The sequence below is a fragment of the Octopus bimaculoides genome, chromosome 4 (genome assembly GCF_046866305.1).
Source record: "Octopus bimaculoides isolate indiv1 chromosome 4, ASM4686630v1, whole genome shotgun sequence".
Lineage (NCBI taxonomy): Eukaryota > Metazoa > Mollusca > Cephalopoda > Octopoda > Octopodidae > Octopus > Octopus bimaculoides.
Window position 1 is genome coordinate 71922903 of NC_142931.1, and position 16095 is coordinate 71938997.

The following is a 16095-nucleotide window of genomic DNA, read 5'->3' on the forward strand; positions in this document are numbered from 1 at the left end:
GATGGATATCAATATTTTGTCATACTTGCGGTTTATAATCATCACGTGTACTTCTCAAACCGGGGGGGGGGCAACTGAATCGCCATGCAATAACTATACTGAAATAGTGTAAGGACCACTTGCTGGTATGTCACGACGATGCATACGTAGGATTAAGTTTAATTACTAATTAAGAGCAGCGCTAGTTTTATAAAGATTATCGACCGCACATAAGCAATGTATGTGCTTTATTTGTTCGCTGTCTCGTAAAATGGGGATGATGCCCTAATGTATTAGCTGTTATCCTTTATCTTTTACTTGTTTCAGTCATTGGACGGCGAACTTCTAACTGGAGACCGCCCCCAGTACTTATTTATTTAAAAACTGGTATTTATTCTATCGGTTTCGTTGGCCGGATCGCTAAGCTACTTGGGTCATAAACAAACCAGTGCCAGTTGACACTCAAATTTGAAGGGTAACTTGATCTGTGTCGATTTCACCTCTTGTTTTTGTGTACTAACGAAGGTAATGGCTAAAAGTATTAATTGACACCAAAAAGAATTAGAATCTTTAGTGGATATTTTGAAAATACCCAAGGTAAAATATGTTAGCATAAACCTCATTAATTGCATAGTTAATAATGAAATGTATGTCCTGAAATAAATATTTTCATTCTAATTGCGGACAGAGTGAATCTAGTAATTTCTTAAATAGAGAACAGAGTTCCAATACGATATGGGTTATACACTGCTTGGTTGGCTGTCGTAATATTTACCAAGTCATTCTATCGAATTATCGAGCAAAAATAACCATGTAAAATACACTAAATAGGAGATTAAGCATTATGTATGCAATGTGTAAAGAATAAAGAAATTCGGAAAAAAAAAACATCAAGAGATCATCTTTTAAAGACAGATAATCAACTTATATTAAGAATTGAAATAAATAAGAATATACTTGACACAAAAAGTTACAAGTCAGATTAATATGACCAGAAGCAAAAATACAAGTTCAGTAATTTCAGGTTTTAAAAATATTTGAAGAGTAACGTTCAAGTTTTATTGCAATTAATTATCTGTCTTAGGTATTCACCTGAAATACAAATACCCTTTATATACATTAAAATTTTGGAGAAGTTAGTATTGAATTATTCTAAGAATAAAATAACTGAATCTGAGCAAATATAAATTCTCTACAGAATAGATAATTTTAGTGAAACAAAATTCAAAACAAATCTAATTATAATTTCTTCTATATTTATAGAGACACAAAGTAAATCGTGGAACATACTAAACGATAAGAAAAAATAACTTTAACGATATAATAAATTTTTGCTGAAAGGCATATACCATAAATTTAGTTGCACAAATGCAATTAAAATATTCTTCATCCATTTCAACATGCTTCACAGCACCGAAATTGGTAGGGTATAATTTTATTGAAAATTCTTCTGGACAAACGCGTTCATTTCTCATTTAGTGACTTGTGTTCCAGTAACTACGCATTATTTGGAAAGGTTATCTTAACAAATACAAGATTAAGAATAAAAATGCATTTTGGATGAAAATACCTCAGTTTCAACTTCATTAATTCCAATTTTTTCTTCAGCTTCAAGTTGATACACGTATCTACACACGTATGCCCGTATATTTGCATTTCAAATTTTCTCTTCAAATTCCGTATCACATACATTAAACTCATATGTTTCTCGTTGTAATTCACGTAGTAGTATATGTTGTTATGTATTTATATCGTTAATCTTTATGACCAAAATATCGTTTATTTTCAATGTCAGATGATCCTAAGGAGTTTCTTTAAAATCATTACACCGAAAATAATTTTCCAATAACCCCAAACTATCGGCTGAAATGATTGTTCAAAAATAATAATAGCTGTTAATTCGCAACATTGTCACATTGAATTTGTGTATGAATGCACGCAGATTCAAATGTATATTTGCTTGTGTGTTAGTGCGTTTCATTTTGTATATATTTGTGTACTAATGTAATTATATATATATGTATGAATGTATGTATGCTTATAAATGGATTCCATATTTCTGAAATTTACACATATAATTATGAGTATTAAATTCCGTGAAAGTTAGCACAAATCACAGTAGAAATCATACTCTATGCAAATGACAAGAAATATTTTCTTTTCTTAATCCCCGAAATACACATTTTTTAACAGCATTTTTATCAAAAAACTTGTTCGAAAATCTTTAAATTAGCTTTAGGATTGTTAGATTTTATATTTGTGTTTGTGATACTGAATAATCATTTGTTTCCGGGTGCAGAAGCGGTACTTTACAGACTACGGCATATTAGAGATGGTTGGCAAGATATAAACAATTTTACAGAAGACTTGTACTGCTATATGAATATCGTTCTTTGAAGATTTTGTGGCTAGAAAGTTCCTGAGTTGGATACCTATTGTCCGCAACAAATGTTGTGCTCATTAACTGTTCTGCTTTTGAAGAATAAAAACGTACCACTACACTGTAATGAAATATGTATATGTTCAAATTCGTCAAGCCATTAAGATTATATTCTGAACCAATTTTTATACTTTAAACCACAATAATGCACACATACATCCAGGAGCAACATGAAACAATGTAACCTGATCAAGGACTCGATACATCGCTGGCAATCGAAATCACGACCGTAAAATCGTCAGCCGAATATTCCAACCACTAAGCCAGGTCCCTTCATTTATCTATCTCTAGCTATCTATCTATTTGTCTACATCCACACACACACACACACACACACACACACGTATATATAAATATATATATATATATATATATATATATATATATATGTATAGAGAGAGAGAGAGAGAAAGAGAGAGAGAGAGGGAAAGAGAGAGAGAGAGAGAAAGATAGATAGATAGACATACATACATACAGACAGACAGACATACAGACAGACAGACATACAGAGAGAGAGACAGATAGACAGAAAGATAGATAGATAGATAGATAGATAGATAGATAGATAGAAACTTCTTCCCAAAAAGATTAGTGGCTTCCTGATAAAAATTTACATCTATTTTATAAAAACTTATTTTAAATGGTCTTTTTACTTTCAAACAACTCCATCAAGTAATAATCACGACGGCTTTTAAGTATGAACAAATTTAAAGAAAACAAAAGACGAAGACAGGTGAAAGAACAACAAGCATATTCGTTTGAGTGTCGGGAAGAATGGAAAACGCTTTGACATTTCGAGCCTACGCGCTTCGACAGAAAGTGTTAAGATGAAAAAAAATTGAATAAAGAACGAAAGAAACCGGAGAAAGAAAAAAAAGGTGTAGGGGTTAACGGTTGAACGTTATGAAATAACTGGAGATATGCAGAAGCATGCGTATACATTTGTATTCATACATATATGTACATTTATTCTTTTACATATTTCAGTCATTTAATTGTTACCATGGTAGAGCATCGCCGTGGTGGGATTTTTATCGAGCAATCGCCCCCATCAGTCCTTCTTTAAGCCTGGTATTTAGTCTATTAATCTTTTGCTGAACTGCTAATTTACGGAGACATAAAACACACCAACACCGGTTGTCAAGCTATGGTAAGGAACAAAGACAGACTCACACACACACACACACACATACACACACACACACACACACACCCAAACACACACACACATACACACACACACACACACACACACACACACACCCACACAAATAAAGTCAATAATATATTCGCAAAATGTTCTCCTGAATTATTTGCTCCGTATTGAAATTATTTTCACACTGGTGGCTGCCATTTTCGGCACAAAACGAATCAGTTGCAGCGCAGACTTCAACGTCACGAGTCGTGGCTTTCCTTCATGGCAACGCGTGCTGAGAAAGGTGAGATTATAATGACAGTCCAGAAACCGGTCTATGCGAGTCCAAATACTTGAATATATTCTGAGAGATTGTCCTTGTCCGTTTGCCCGCAAACAGTTGATTTCTGTAGTTATCACCCTTTGTTTCGGCGATTTAAATAAACGTTTTGACTGTTATTTCTAGCATATTGACATACATAATATGTCCTTTCATTAATTTTAATCCGTGAGCTTTTTAATGCTTTTTGGCCCTGCAATCACCTATATTACTGATTCTGTTATTATCATTTTTAATTGTTACACTAGATAATAATAGAGTCAATAATCTCTTCGCAAATATTCTCTCCTGAATTATTTGCTCCTAATATATATAAGTGGCGATCTTTCAGAATCGTTTGCACGCTGGCCAAAGTGCTTAACTGCATTTCGTTCAACCATACGTTCTGAGTTCAAATTCCGCCGGGGTGAACTTTGCCATTCATCACTTCGTGGTCGATAAAAATACGTACCGAGAGAGCCCTGGAGTCGAATCAATCGACTTACCCACCTCTTCCGAAGTTACTGGTCTTGTACCAAACTTTAAAATCAATATATTTTTCTACTCCATTCTTCCCCTATGTCTTTTTTCTTACTTAAATAAAGTAATATTAATAATTTATAGTCTATTGCAAGTGCACGACACCATCTTGCCTGTAAAGTTACACTTAACCTAGTATTATATATCAATAATGGAATCAAACATTATGGTTGCAATGTACAATGATTTTCCTGTTCCAGGTAAAAGAGGTTAAGAAATAACAAGCTTGAATTAACTATACCTAATTTGATAATATATATTCATATCGCATAATTGAATGTTATATACTGTGTTTCAAAAACAGTTGATATTATTGAGATGTTAATATCACCGAGACTATAAAGTCATAGTAAATGAAACAAAGCAGGCTTAATGTTGAGCAGCATATGGTTTCTTCCGCCAAATTGGAATGAGAAATTCATAGGTATGTGGATTCCATGAGCGATTTCACAAAGGTTCAGTAAGCGCACCGCTTGAGACACGACACGCGTCAAGTTGGTAGCCCATTTCCCAAACACGCTGCAGTATGTCTTGGGTAACAGTCTCCAGTTTGTCAATGATTCTCTGATCGAGTTCCACTAGGTTTGCAGGAAAATGGAAGATTCAGATCAGGCCCTTCACATAGCCCCAGAGAAAAAGAATCGCAAGGTATCAGGTCAGGCGAACGTGGCGGCCATTTCAACAGCATATTATCTCCCTCGCAGATTATCATTGAAATAAGCCCCCACAGTGAGATTCCAGTGCCCCGTCCCGTTGAATAATGAAGTCTCCATGTTCATTTGCAATGTGCTCATACATTTTCAGATAAATATTGCTGATCACATTTCCCTCAAAGGAAAACAAGCCATGAAAATGCTTCTTGGTGAAGGCACAGAATACATTCACATTTGGTGAGTCCCTTACATGCTCAACTGGGGTATGGTGATTTTATTCACTCTAAATGTGAACATTATGCTTATTGACTTTGCCATTCGTATGAAATGTGGCCTCATTATTGAAAACAAGACTTCGTTCAACTCGGGTTCTTCAAGTTTCTCTTGAATATCAACACAGAATTCTTTGCGCTTTCACTTGCCAACTGCCGTTATGGCCTGAACGAGCTGCAGCTTATAGCATTTCATTCGCAAGCGTTTGCTCAGGACAAGTCAAACTGTCGTTGAAGGAATCTGGGTTCTCAGACTTGTTCTTCTCATGGACTTCTTGGGCGTCGCAAGAGTTTTTTGGCGAACCCGCTCGACTGTCTCTTCCGATGTTAGCTGTCGTCCTAAACCTTCTGCCCTGCACAGACAGCCTTCCTCTTTCAATTTGTTTTTGCCGTCTGTCCAAATCTGCGTTGCCATTGCTGACTTTTTTTGTAGATCTCTTTCACAAATGCACGCTACGCAATCTTGTTCGACTGTGTTCGGGAATATCCCAACACACAAAACGCCATTTCTCTTCCAGTAAATGACATTTCAATACCTTAAAAGATAAACATATCAAACATTAAACGTAAATGTTTGAATTGTTTCAACACATGCTGTTAAAATTTGAAGTCACCTGAACAAGAACTGGCAAAGGTATTGCAAAATGATGTCATTTTTAAAAAAAAACATTCTGTATGTAACTAAATAAGTGGCTTGACTAATGAATGGATGGACTACGAAATTGATGGATAATGGTTATGTACTGGACACCATAGTGTCCAAAGGCTGTGGCGTCATGTAACTACGCTCCAGTTGTATGTATATAAAGTGCATAGTGCTTATACTCCAAGTGCTTAGACTCCAAGAAAAATTGTCTCTTGCAAAGTTACGCTATCATCCTTTTACAATGAACTAATTCTACTTGCGGTGTAATACTAACGTCGGATTATATCTTTGTAGGTGATGACAACCAATGAGGTTAACTGTAGTTGAATGGATTATTTCATCACACTTCTCGTATAGTTGACGATAATTCTGAACAACAATATCAGTAGATTTGCTGCTTTCACATTATCATATAATTAAAATGGTTTATGTTTAATAAAAAAATTCTCCTTATTCATCACTTCATGAATTTTCAACTAATTTATACCTGATAATATGAAACAACAAAAACCCATAGAAATAAAGCAATATTATTATATGAGCTCTTACCAATTGGCAACAGCTTTCCTTCCCGCTAAAAGCATTCGAATTTGGAGACACAGAGACGAAATAATATATTGATATCAAAATCTGCACTGTGTAAGAAAACCGAATACATAGAAAATCCATGCCCTGCTTTCTATATTCATTCATCGTTTTCGTCTGTGATAAACAAAACATGCACACATACATACACACTCACCGTGAATCCCTCGCATATCAGATTATATCTATTGACGTAGCAATCAAAAGGTAATAACACTTGCCAATACACGTCCAAAGTTCTAATAATGTTACCCGAGTTACTGGCTTGATTGCATTCCCTTCATTTACTTCTCAGGCTCCGTATTTCGTAGAGTTGGCAATAACATTATTGTGTGTTACTTTTATGCCTCATCCCTTATACCTCCACGAATAAAAAAGCCACGATATTTTGGATGTAATAAACATCAGGAAGGTTTTGCCATCACACCGAAATAAAAGAAATTACTGAAAATGTTGATAGTTCCACACTTAGTGGTAATTAATGCTTTTGCAACATTTGGAACAACTCTGCATCTTGAAAGAAATATTACAACACAATCGTCTCGAAAATTAGGATATATATTTAGTTTCCATGGAGTAAGGAAGTGTGATTGGCACAATATGCTGACACATGTTAACCATTACCTTTTAATTTCGTGCCTTGTCGGAAGGATGTAACTGTCCCTTTTCGCGATAAATAGGTGTCTTCACTTCAGAGCCACTTGCATCCCTCAGTCAGAGACCCGATGCTTTTGACATGTATATCTTTTTACCACCGATTGGGAAACTGCTATCTTTGAGTGCTGATGCCTTCTGCTTGCTGGTCTGCACTCAGCAGATTTCGCTTCATGGGAATTTCCTGTAAATAGATAACGAAGAAAGAAGGATAGAAGAAGATAATAACGTTATCGTGCATAGTCAATACATTCCACGAAATCATACATTTGCAACAGACATTATAATACGATATTAAAGAAGTTATTACAGGAAAATAAAGTTGGAGAAATGTACAGTAATATTTAGGTTTCTGAAATTTGAAATGCCTTTATTCTCACTTGTTTTTTTAACAATTGAATCATAATTACACATTCAAATATGTTCACGGATTTATATTTATTACCATTTTCAAACTGTGAATTGATAAGTGAGAGATTACGCACATTTTGTTATATGCTTATTTAGCTCTTTCAATTTTTTGTTTTCTAACAAACTGTTTCTTTCAACTGTTATCACGTTTCCTACTTTGTCACGTTTCATACTTTACCATCCTACCATTCTATGTGAAAATGATGTGGGACGGGATAAGAAAAAATGTGATAGTTTCGTTTGTTTAGGGATGATAAAAAAGCAAATGATAAATATGTAACATCTAGAATCCAGAGGGGTCTTTTTTCAACTGAAGATATTGCACATGAAGCTATTTTAGTTCTTGGGAGTAAAAAGGTGTAACGTAGAATCCGTGTTTTGTATTTAGAAATGGGTGGATAAATAGTAAAATGTCGGCGTCTGCCAACTAATAACTGATCACCGATATTCGTTTTTATAAAAAAACAGTTATTTAGATGTTGATAACTTGACAATTAGACAATCTCATTGACAATGCGCCCGAACCTGATATTCTCTCTTTCCCTATTTTTCACTTATATATATATATAGATATATACTAATACATCCTTTTGTTATTTACACCACCTGTCCTCGTCTGTTGTGGTTTTTTTCGTATATTCTCCCATATATATATATATATATATATATATATATATATATATATATATATGTATATATATATATATATATATATATATATATATATATATATATATATATATATATATATATATATATATATATATATATATATATATATATATATATATATATATATATATATATATATATATATATATATATATATATATAAATATGTGTATATAATTATGTGTATTTCTTCTATCTTAATGAATAAAAATTCTTCTGATAGAATAAATGGGTTAATAGAAAGCAATGTAGCAAAGAACAGAAAATAACTGTGGTTTAGTTCCTGTTTTTAAGGCAGGAACTCCTTGAAAGTTTCGGTATTTGAGTATATTTAAGAATTTAAGGAATGGAGAAAACGCATGTTATAATTGCATACTTTATTCCTACATATGTTTCAAAGGATTACAACCTGTGTGATCCATAGGGATCTTTGATATTAGAATTGTAACCTTCTCATCAGGGAAAGCATGGGAATCATCTTAAACGTAAGACATTATGACTGATTATGAAAACAATAGATGGATAAGGTTATGACTTGATTCATTTGAAAAAAACCGTTAGAGAATTGGATGCTGCCGGATAGTGGGTTGGACAACACATACCAATCAATGTTTGAGAGCGTACATGCATACATAAGTACATACACATATATACATGCATACTGATACACACACACACATATACATATACATGTATGCATCTACACATACATGCACATGTGCACTTGTATATACATATGTATATATATATACACACACACACACACACATATATATATATATATATATACATACATACATATATATACACACTCATACGTCCACATTTATACACATGTACATACGTACCCACGCATATACAAATATACACATGTGTGCGTGTCCCCATATACATATATGTATCCATCTACATATACACACATGTATAAATAGAAATAGATTCATGCACATACACATAGCTATACATCTACGCCTATTACCTAATAAAATAAACAGATTATATATATATATCTGCTTGTGTGTGAGAGAGTGTATGTGTATGTGTATGTTGTGTGTGCGCACGCGTCTCTGTGTCTGTGTCTGCATGTATAATTGTTGAAAACACTACGACATTTCACCTAAACCTATATTTGTTAATACATTTTGCATTAAAGTTCTATGTAGAATCTGAAAACCTGCAAAAAAGTAAAGCGACTTCCACACACATTAGACAATTGAAAGCAATTCTTGATGCATGTAATGATCTATTTTTTCGTTTGCATTGATAGTCTTATAAAATATAGTATTTATGAAAATGTATCTGCCTTATTCCCAACAACACATTAAGTATTCATGAAAACTAATTTCATTCTATTCGTTGTGCAGGCAGGGGTCGAATATGCCATGTCTGCTATTATGATTACATTGATCACTTTTGGCAAATACTTGTATATTTTGGCGAGGAATAACTTCAGTGTGGGAAAGAAGATTTATAAAAATATATACAATACTTCCTGTTAGTTTTTTTTGTATTATTCATTTCTTTATCCATTAGAATTGGTTTCATTCACACTTCTATCAAATTAACAATCGATCTTTCTAGCATTTCTATAATAACATTTCAAATATTTGCTTTCCCGAGGTGATTGTTTGAAACATTTATCTGTGCTTGTTTTTCATATGCTCTCTCTTCTATTTTATGAATTTCTTTAATGGAGAAACTTAACCTAAAGAAAATCTTCTTCATTGGTTCCTTGCATGTATTCATATTGAAATTTCTTCAACATTGAATATGTAATGATTCTTTACTGCTTAACATTTTCCACATCATTGATTCAAAATGAAATCTATAATAACAAGACATTTTACTGAAAATCGCACACGCACGCATACACATACACACAAACACACGCACACACACATATACAGATATATAGAAAAACATATATGTGTACATATATATGTATATATATGTTTATAGACAGATATATATAAACACACATGCAAACATGCATACATATATACATACACACACACACACACACATACGTGTATATATATATAATCTTAAGAAATATTTAAGAGATAAAATTCAACGCATATCCCTATAGAAAAATACAAAAGCGTAATTGTTTCTTTAATTCTAGAAAAGAATTTCATTGAAATTAGCTATTCTCTTACATATTTTTTTCAAGTTAGTATTTCAATCAGGTTCCACATAACTAATGTCTTCGAAAATACGATCTCTATTGTCCAATTCAAGCAATAGTGAAAACCTAGGCTTTGTTTGGGATCACAAACAGGTTAAAATAGATTTTCCTTTTCAACGCATATTTAGCTTCTTTTTTTTAATGAATCAAGTGAGAAAAACTCAATAGATTTCTAAGTGAAATTAATCAAGTGTGATGATGAAATCCTAACCCTAGGATAAACGTGTGCTTTCAATAAAGCATTTGCAATGTAAGGATAGCGTCCTGAATTATCCGTAATCAATGCCTTTATAAATATATAACTCTCTGCTAATTTTTTTTTATTTTTAGTTCTTTAAACTGAAAGTATATTCTCAGTGATATCTAGTTGAGTTTTAATTGTATAAGTCATATGTTCACTTAATTCTAAAAGGGTTAACTGAGTTACTACTCAAATTTGAACAAAGTGTTGTATAAAAAATTACGTTCCAAAATGAAATATAGATGCATAGTTGTTTATGGGTCTATTAACTAAATGTACCAAATGAAAATCCATTGTACAAATCAAATCGTTGCATATAAATATTTTGAAAGCAATATATTTTGCCAAAATATTGCACAACAGTATTTTCCGAAGGTAGTATGTTCACAATAATGTAAATCTCTTTAGTTATCTACAATAACATTTTTTTCATTTCCATTATCAATAATGAAAACTGCAAACAGAGAAAGCCATGGTTTTCCATGCTGTTAATATATTAAGTTTGAAGATTATATCACAATCAAATGTGAGTTGTATATGCTGTCATTTCAAGTCACGTTCTTTCGTTTTAATTCATTAATTTTTATGATGAAAAAGGGTGGGTTCAGAGAGGACGGACGTTTTTCAAATGACTATTACTCAGTCCCAGGGGGAGGAACATATGTCCAACAGGTACCATTCGGTCAGTGGTGTCTTTTGTTTTTCTTTTCAGGTGCAGCCATGGTGCTGTGGGCGATAGAGCATTGCGTGTTTGCCTAGGAAACTTACGTGAATAAAAGATTAGTCTGTTACAGCGGTTGAGCGTGAGGTTCGGTGCCACTTCAACATTCACCGCAATTAGGCTGTCCGCCTCCATAACACAATCTTACGTTGGGTGAATTCACTCCTTACGCGAGGTACACTAATGAATAGGAGACCGGTGGGGGCGTCACGAACGTTACAGACATTTGCGGAACGCGTCAGACAAGCTTTGATATGAAGTCCGACTCGTCCTGCTCGGAGGCATTCCATTGAACTTGGTATCGGTAATCGATCGGTAATACGTATTTTGCATGAAGACCTGTATTTCCACCCGTACAAATTAGTCATTGGACAACAGTTGAAACCTTGGGGCTTTGCACGTCAGATGGAGCAAATTTTGAGGCAAATGACAACGTCATTTTGCTAATGAGTGATGAAGCTTATTTTCATCTCAGTGGTAGGGTGAATCAACAGAACTGTCGTTATTGGGCTCTTGAAAATGTGAGAGAACTGCACGAAAGACAACTGCACAGCCCAGAGATTGAGAGGGCATATGAAAGAAAGTACATAGATATATAAATAGATATAGATAGATAATTAGAGAAATTGATAGATAAATAGATAGATAGATAAATACATACATGTATGCATAGAAAGAGAAGGAGAGAAAAAAGAGAGAGTTTATAGTACAAACGATAAAAAATATAACCATTTCAATTTTCAAATATCTTCTAATTATGACGTAATCATCTTGTAGAACTGTTGCTATTGCTTCAGAGGTGGTACGATGACATCAGCGCATGTAAAAAAATAATCAATAATATATTTCTACGGTTCCAATAAGAAGATAAGACATTTGTGATTCAACTCCATTTCAAATAATTCCATAGGAGTTGAAAGAAAGGCACTGGATTTTGAAAAGTATATGAGTTTAATAGGTTCCAATACAAAGTGGCATAATTTACCGCAACTAGATATATTAGGTAAAGTTGTTGTGACTCCCACGCGCGTGCATACAGCTATGTCCACGTACATTACCTATAAAATGAGTGAAGATATATATATATATATTTGCTTATATGTGTATACATGCATACGTACATACATATTTACATACACACACACACACACACATATATGCACACGCACACATACACAATCACACGCATACGCGCACACATATGCATGTATATCAATACCATTTAAAATAGAAGGCAGGTGTAAAATAGTTCAAGATACGCACAATAATATAGACATACGTATTTTAGGTTTCATTTCACCAGAAATGGATACCGTTTCTCGTAGATAATCGTATTTAAAATTACATTGCACTGCTATTTGCAAGCGGGAGACCGATCACGATACAATTATCATTAGACATTATACACGCCGAGTTGACATCAATTTTTAAAATGTCCCGAAAATTATCAAAGCCAAGACAAGATTCAAGATAATGCAAAGACTATTTTCTATGTCTAAAATCTATATTTTAAATGTTTCCGTATTTAGCCTCAAATATTAACTAGGATGTATAATAACATTATTGAGAAGAATGAGTATTTTGCAGATGTAACACAATAGAAATAATGTGAATTTTTGAATGGCACATTCATATCCTGCGCGTCATTTCTGTTAGGAAGGTAACGCATTTTACTACAAATATGTATATCGAATTTTAATATAGAAACATTAAATAACTTATAAGAGTATACACAATTTAGGGTTGCTACCGGTATTGGTTGTCAGTAATGTGTGTATAGGTCTTTAAAAAGCTGAAATAAACGAAAACTAACCAAAGCACCGAGATATTTCAAATAATATGAACTTAGATACGAATTCAATTTGAAATGATTACGTACCCGTCATCGTTACCATTAGCACTGATAAACTGACATTAGTACTAAACACAAACGCACACACACGCAAACACACACACACAGAGATACACACAAATATATGTGTATATATGTATGTAAGTATATATATACATACATATATATATATATATATATGTACATACATATAGGTGCAAATAAGTACTTATATACGTATATATACATATATGTGTATATAACATCATATTTATATATATATATATATATACATGCATATATACATGCATATATACATATTCACAAAAACATGTAGGTAAACTTTACCGTATTCCCGAGCGTCATACTAATATATACTTTTGTTATTTACACCACCTGCCCTCGTCTGTTGTTATTATTTGTATATTCTCCCATACATATATATATATATATATATATATATGCGTATAAAAACATGTATATACATATGCATATATATGTATATATATATGTATTTTAAATGTTCTATATTTTATACAGCCTTGGTTTGTTTATCTCATTACGAAAAGTAAATCTTTTTATTAATATATGTATATGTGTATATATTTACATATATATTTATATATATATATGTATATATATATATATATATATATATATATATATATATATATATATATATATATATATATATATATATATATATATATATATATATATATATATATGTATATATGTATGTATATATATATATATATATATATATATATATATATATAATTTCCAACTCTGTTTTTTTTATGTTTTATTTATATTCTTGTAAGATTAATGTGGGATATAGAATATGGAATATATAATATGTAATATAAAAATAAATGGTAAAATGGAATGAAGTATTGAATGTCTTATTGAATATATGAAATATTGAGTATTCAATATAGAGAATAAAATATATAAAGGCGAATACGTATTGTCATGCCTAGTGGCATTCATCAAGGGCTTCGTCTATATATATATATATATATATATATATATATATATATATATATATATATATATATATATATATAAACTTAGATAACACTTAGATTTCTTTCGACCAAAGATCGGTCCAGGCCATGTCTAACTTAATAGCACCACCTGATAGGATTATCTAAATCCTGTTTAATCCTTTTTACAGATAAGTTTTGTCTATGGCCCATTGAAGTAGTGAGTTCTTATTGAGTGAGTTGTATCCAGGTATGGATGGCCTGTCTGGTATTCTTTGAAAAAAGCTGTCTAGACTTCGTTTAAAGCTGATAGGATCCTTTATATGTGTGTATATATATATATATATATATATATATATATATATATATATATATATATATATATATATATATATATATTAGAGAGAGAGAGAGAGAGAGAGATACATGCATATATATATATATATATATATATATATATATAGCATGAAACTATATATGTAATGGTACTGTTATGTATGTGGACCCGTTTCTTGCTTGATACGAATATCTTACCTTTCTCAACACATCTTAACTCTTCGAAACACTATCTGAGACTACCATATTGAAAAATGCTGGTGTCCTTAATTGCTTAGCGCCAGAATTCTGACAGCCTCTGTATGAAAAGTAGTACTCATCAGCAAAATATTCAGTAGTGAATATTTATAAAATATTAATATTGCTATTATTATCGATGGCAATATAAATAGCTGATAATAACAACATTTCTTGTGGTTGTAGGTCTACAAATATAGCATTATATAGCTAAAATATTAAAATTATATTAATTATGTTAATCTGTGGTGAGGAAGGTACGATATTTGTACCAAACCAGAAACTGGTACAGAGATATATTTGTTCCGTTAAATATTCAGCTTTGTGCTATATTGGTATGTGAGATGTTTTATGCGATCTGCTCGTATACTGTTCAATCGGTTGTTTTCAGTGGAAATATTTCGGTGGTGCAAATAAGGGTTCTCACACTTATTTCTAGCGTGTAGATATTTTAATGTGCACTTATGATTAATATATATATATATATATATATATATATATATATATATATATATATATATATATATATATATATATATATATATATATAATTCCAAATTAATAATAAAAGTGTAGATTTAATCAATTATATTAATTAATTAGTCAATCAATTATTTAATACTTTTAACAAGTAGATCGGTATGTTAAAATAACCTTTATAGGTAAAATTATACATATAAGCTATAATTATAAACGTAATTATAATTAGGGTTCAGCTAATAATAATTATGTTTATAATTATAATATATATATATATATGTGTGTGTGTGTGTGTGTGTGTGTGTGTGTGTGTGTGTATGTATATGTATGTATCTATATGCATATAGATGCCCATATACATATTCGTATATATATATATATATATATATATATATATATATATATGCATAAATATATACATACATATATAAAATATACATACATATATACAAATATATACATACATATAAATACACACACACACATATATATATAGTGAGATTACGCATTAAATGCACATAGTTTATGTGTTTTGTTTATAAACAGATTTTCCGCGAAATTTCATGGACGACTTTACCGATCGCATATGAATAGTGCTTGTGCTTTTTTTATAAGCCGAGGACTCGTAGGAGGTGAACAGTTAGATAGACGTTGTTTGCTATGTGTGTGCTCTTTTGCGCTCATGTTTGTCTTACCAGTTGTTCGCTTGTTTAAATTTTCGTATTTTACTGGCACGAAAAATAAGGCATCTTCTACAATTGATCAA

The 16095-nt window shown here is 31.8% G+C and overlaps 1 long non-coding RNA gene across 2 annotated transcripts in view; it reads right to left on the reverse strand.

Moving 5' to 3' along the window:
* Positions 1–16095, reverse strand: part of LOC128247595 (uncharacterized) — a 168911-nt gene that overhangs the window by 139438 nt on the left and 13378 nt on the right. For both annotated transcript variants that reach the window (XR_016241538.1, XR_016241537.1), the window contains exon 2: positions 7194–7407. This is a non-coding gene — a long non-coding RNA (uncharacterized LOC128247595). The remainder of the gene's footprint in view (positions 1–7193; positions 7408–16095) is intronic.